This window comes from Tauraco erythrolophus, chromosome 6 (assembly GCF_009769465.1).
Source record: "Tauraco erythrolophus isolate bTauEry1 chromosome 6, bTauEry1.pri, whole genome shotgun sequence".
Taxonomy (NCBI): Eukaryota; Metazoa; Chordata; class Aves; order Musophagiformes; family Musophagidae; genus Tauraco; species Tauraco erythrolophus.
In genome coordinates, this window is record NC_141470.1 from 40,658,800 (window position 1) to 40,664,931 (window position 6,132).

The following is a 6,132-nucleotide window of genomic DNA, read 5'->3' on the forward strand; positions in this document are numbered from 1 at the left end:
GCTTTCCCACACCACATCCTTGTCTCTAAACTGGAGAGACACGGATTTGATGGATGGACCACTTGGTGGATAAGGAATTGGCTGGATAGTCGCACTCAGAGGGTTGCAGTCAACGGCTTGATGTTCAAGTGGAGACCAGTGACAAGTGACGTTCCTCAGGGGTCGGTGTTGGGGCTGGTGCTGTTCAACATCTTTGTCTGCGACATGGACAGTGGGATTGAGTGCACCCTCAGTAAGTTTACTGATGATACGAAGCTGTGTGGTGCGTTCGACACGCTGGAGGGAAAGGATGCCATCCAGAGGGACCTTGACAGGCTGGAGAGGTGGGCCTGCGCAAACCTCACGAAGTTCAACAAGGCCAAGTGCAAGGTCCTGCACGTGGGTCAGGGCAATCCCAAGCAGAAATACAGACTGGGTGGAGAATGGATTGAGAGCAGCCCTGAGGAAAAGGACTTGGGGGTGCTGGTTTACAAGAAGCTCAACATGAGCCAACAATGTGCGCTTGCAGCCCAGAAAGGCAACCTGTTCTGGGCTGCATCAAAGAAAGTGTGTCCAGCAGGTCAAGGGAAGTGATTCTGCCCCTCTGCTCTTGTGAGACCCCACCTGGAATACTGTGTTCAGCTCTGGTGGTCTCCAACATAAGAAGGACATGGAGCTGTTGAAGTGAGTCCAGAGGAGAACCACAAAGATGATCTGAGGGCTGGAGCACCTCTCTTGTGACAACAGGCAGAGACAGTTGGGGTTATTCAGCCTGGAGAAGAGAAGGCTCTGGAAAGACCTTTTAGCAGTCTTCCAGTACCTAAAGAGTGCTTACAACAAAGCTGGAGAGAGACATTTTACAAGGGTGTGTAGCGATAGGAGATGGCAATGGCTTTAAACTGAGAGAAGGTAGATTTAGATTACATGTAAGGAAGAAATTCTTCACTCTAAGGGTGGTGAGGCACTGGAATAGGTTGTTGTCAGAAGCTGAGGATAATAATATAAATGTGAAATCACTAGAGCTAATTTGTACTGTGGTGTGATATGATAAGGATCTTTTTTCTTAGGATCCTACTGGAACAGCTAACTCCATCTGGATTACTCCTCTGACATAATTTCATTGCCTTCAGTAGGCTATGGTTAAGGAAATGATCTCTCAATTATGGAAATGTGTTTTAAATTTATAAAACTTATAATTTTACTCTAGTAAAAGTAGTTTAAATACATTCCAGTCTGCTTTATTAATTTCAGGATGATTTACTCCTGGAACCAAAGGTGACATGATGAATATGCCCACCAACTCTGTCTATCAGTAACAAAACCACTTTTAATATCTGTGATCCAATTTGCCAGGTTGTTTTCCAAGTTGAGATAACAGACTAGTAAATTAAGAATAGAATTACACACAAGAAAAAATACACAAAATATGATAATTTTTATTAGAACTTCATCATTCTAATCTAACATCATGAACAATAGGTAAAGCTAAGTTTTTAAAAGAAAACATGCAGGAGTTAAAATTCTTAAAACAAAAATATCTTGGCTTAGTTGTACATCTTTTTTATTTTAAAGCAAGTATGTCAACAAAAATGGGGCCATAATAAGCTGTAGTTTAACAGTTTAGGTAAGTGTACATGGCAATAGAATTGTATTCTCAGCCAACTTTACCATTTGGTCTAAACTTCCCCATGCAATTATTTTATTGTGCTTTTTGAAGAATTTACCATTTTATGAAGGTGAAACATCTGGTAGGACTTTTAACAATTTAAGTAAACACACATAAGATGATGATGCTAGAAAATGAATATGTTAAAACTTTATTCAATTGTTGGTATTTAACTGTATTTTATTCAATTGTTAGTATCTAACTGTACCAGTGATAATGTAGGCAGTAATCCCATGTAGTCCAGCCAAATTCAAATATACTATTCTGTATCAAAGTCTGAAATATTTGGTTCAGTTCTGCAAGTGCTCACTCACTTGTGTAGCCCTTATTTGTATACATGATCATATTCAACACGACTTTTCGCAGATAATCAAAACTCTGAAATGCTGCAAAAAGAGAATCTTCTGTTTTCTTCTGCTTTTCTACAGTGTTCTATACAGGAAAAAATTCTGAAGAAACTCTATTCAAAATTGAGTATTATGTAAGGTGATAAATGTCTGCAAAACATTTTGCTGTCTGTATTCCTATTTCTATAACAAATACATTATTGTTAATCATGATAATCTGAAACTTCATTGTTCCTGAAATATTGGTTTCTTGAGCAGATTTCTTATACTTAAATGAATATAACTTTGCTGACATTTACAAAATATCGATACCTCAAGCTTTTGTATATGTCAAGTCTGACTGAAAATATTACATTAATTATCTTTTGGACTGTATGAGTAAATTATTTATTATTACATCGTCATACTGTGTAGGAACTGGATTGCACTATCTCCAAAGATTACGCATTACTTAAAAATGGTTGAAAGCCATTTCTCTCTTTATTACAATTGTAGCATTAGTGAAAGAAAACAGTCAGCTTTCCAGGAATATTTTATTTATTTAGAGCCTCTAAGATTTCCCAGGAGAATATGTCATATAATCAAACAAAAATGCTTGGCGTGATAGATTCTGCAACACTGCATTACATTTTGTCAAAAGTCATTTATGAAAAAATAAACTATGTCCGTGTTATTCAGTGTCATCTAGATATCTTAATAAAACATAACGCGAAAGCAGGTGTTGGTCATGGAGGTTTGAACTGTATTTTGTTGTGATTGTTTTCACTGCTCAATTTGATGAAATGAAAGTTCTGTGTAAATCCGGCCATGTGAAAACAAAGTGAAGTTGTTTCATTCTGAGTTCGGCAACCAAACCCACGCAGCTCTCCCAGTCCAGTAAAATGGAGAGGAGAGAAAAATGTAATAAAAGAGCTGAGGATCAAGACAGGAACAGAGGAGCACCCACCAACCACGGTCCCGGGCAAAAGAGGCTTTTTCTTAATGCAAAACTATTTATTAACAGCTACCTAGAAAGAGAAAAGCACACAAAAACGGTTACTTAAGAGAATAACGAGAAAACAAGGCCAGGTCTTAAAAACAACACCACTCCCCCCCCCTCTTTGCCTTTTCTTCCCGGCTCTACCTCCTCCCCCCAGCGGCGCAGGGGGGCAGGGAATGGGGGAGTGCAGGTCAGTTCATTCCATGTTGTTACTGCCGCTTCTCTTAAAGGAAAAGGAGTCCTTACACCATTGTCCCTTGCTCCAGTAGATCCCCTACTCACGGCGAAAGCGTGAATCCTACCCGCTGGGGGCAAATCCTTACCCCATCGGATTTGCCCCAAGTGCAGGCTTTACCAGTCCTGGGCTTTTAAGGAGCTGTAGCCACTCGCTCTGGCGTGGGTCATCAACAAACTTTAAATGTGCTCCGGCGTGGGTCGTCATACCGACCTTAAATGCGTCTCCGTACAGACTTTAAATGCGTAAAATGCGTAAATGTGAAATGCGTAAATGTGTCTCTACCTGTGCCCATGATTCACAATAGTCTCAGGCTTAGGCATCTCTTCCCGACGTGGGTCATCCACTGGTTGCGAGTGGGTCTCTGCTTGCTCCACCGAGGACTGTTTGCAAAGGGGCTGCTGGCAAGAGGGACTCAGCCGCGGCACACGTTGTTCTGTTCCATCTTCACTGACCTCATATCTGTGTGGCCGTTTCTCTTAGATTTCAGTCCTGTCTGGGTGAACTCGGCCAGGTGGGCGCCCCAGGAGTGGGGCTCTCCCCAAGTTCCCCAAGCGGCTCCGCCGCCGCCATCCTCGACGGGGCAGGCATTGGGCCCAGCCCGGGCCGCCGGCCCGGCCGGGAGCCCGGAGCGGGGGCCGTGCCCCCCTCCCGTCTCCTTCCTCCTGGGCACAGGCACACCTTTCCGGTTCCTTTGTCCGACGTAAATAGGGCAATTCGCAGAGGCGCCGATTGGCTCAAGCCCCAAGGGGGACGGGAGTCCGGTCTGATGGGCAGCTTCTGCCACCCGGACCTCCCCCCCCACTTCAAACCATAACACAAAGTTAAAAATTGTAATTATTTTAGGAAATCAAAGAAACATTTCTCATTTATATGGTGAATTGCAGAGTTATATTAAAAAAAAAGATTTGAATTGCAATTAAGTATTCAAAGCCTTTAAAATAGAAGAAAAATACATCATCTATTAAAATACAAGTGTGAATATATGTATGTTCATATAAGTGTATACATGTGTACACACAAAACTCATGCATATGAATGAGGTACGCATATCATACTTTGTGTATGTAGGTATGTATGTATATATACGTTTATGCATGCATTCATACATAAAATCATACAGCAATTTTGAGCCCTCTAGTGGTAAGAAACCATTCATCTGATCATAAGTATATCCACTTAGAAGGCAAGTGTCTGAATTCTGCAACACTATTATGCTTTCGTATAGGTTCAGGGTGGCTCCTTGCAATTGGTGTGGGTCTGTAGAAAGAAGTGTTAATACAACACAGGTCTGCAAATTAATTTATTATTTCCAGCATGGTAACTTTTCTGCCTTATCTCTGTTGAAAATACAACTCTTCTGTATTATTTTGACACATTCATGATATTTTGTGATATTTCTTTAAAAAGCTACAAACCCCTGATATGAATACTGTCAAATAAACATGAAATGTTTTTAAACACAGCATCCTCATTCTCAACCTCACATTGTATATACTTCCACAAGTAAGTACTGCAGGAGGATGAGAAGAAAAATCTACATTTCATATTGGGAAAAGATTCATCACATGTAACTTCAGCCATCTACTCTAGACTAAGCTGGTTCTTTGCACTGACTCTACTGTCCCTGGAGGTAAGTGGGACTGAATGAGTTGCTTTCTAAAGGTACCTGGAAGAGAGCTGTAAGATAGGTGAAATCTTTATGGATGCAAGATTCTCTCAATTTCTCAAGGAGACCTGGGTAATTAACTTAAAATCAATATTTTCCTTTTAGAAGGCTGCAGAAAATAAATTACACAAATAGCCTAGATCCAAACAAGATTAAATAACACAATAAATACTATTATTTATAACAATACTTATAACATGTAATACATATTAGAAGATGACAATATAATACAATAATACTGCATATGCATATTGTAATAATGATAAATAAATAACATAAATCTCAGGTTAACTAACTACATGGGGGAACCGTTTTGTGAGATTACTACTGTTTGGGGGAAATTCCACAATAATATTCAGAAGTGTTTTGTCTTGTGTAGGATGGATTTGATGGGCTCCAGAGATCACAGTTGCTTTCACTTTTCTCCTGGACTCAGTTTTTTTGGTCTGGATGACCATCCACGCCTTAGATCTTATGAATCCTGCAGATGACCTATTTCTTCAAAGATTAACACTTTACTCAGAACCTTGTCCCTTCAGGAACGAGGGAGCTCAACTATCCAGAGTGGTAGGATTTCTAAGATCCTTTTACAGGGCAATCTCACTGGGAGGACCTTAACTATGGTATTCATTCCCTCTGTCCATGGTCCTATAATCATGGAACTTGCTGACTCTCAAGAATAGTAACAGTTTAATTGACCAGGGTTTTTAATAGTGATGAATATCATTGTTTCTGGAATTATTTCATTAAAAACATAGTATAGTAATTTATGAATGTAATTGGTTATGCGCCAAGAGCTTAGGACAGGAAGATTTTGTAAGTCACAAGCAATTAATTCTCATTTTTAATAATATAGCAACAATTTTGCTTCCAGTGTATTAAAGCGATTAAAATATATTGTTATTCGAATAATTGACTATTTCTTTATTTTTAATATTTTTAAAAATTCCATGCATATATGATACAGAAATGAACTCCTAAAAGGAATATTCTAATTGGAAGCATGTAAAATTTTCCCAGATTTAACTTTTTAAAAAGATTATCTGGGTAAAACATGCAAGAGGGAACATAAGTTTTGTGTGTAATAACAGGCCACCTCAGGCAGATAGTGAGGCACAAGGTTGGAAGCTAGTTCCAGCATGCAAGATGTGTTTTAACTCGGCTAGTAACTAAATGCCAGGCAGCCACTTGCTCACCCTCCCCACCCCTGGGGAATGAGGAAGACAATTAAAGGAGAAAAGGGAAGGAGACTCATGG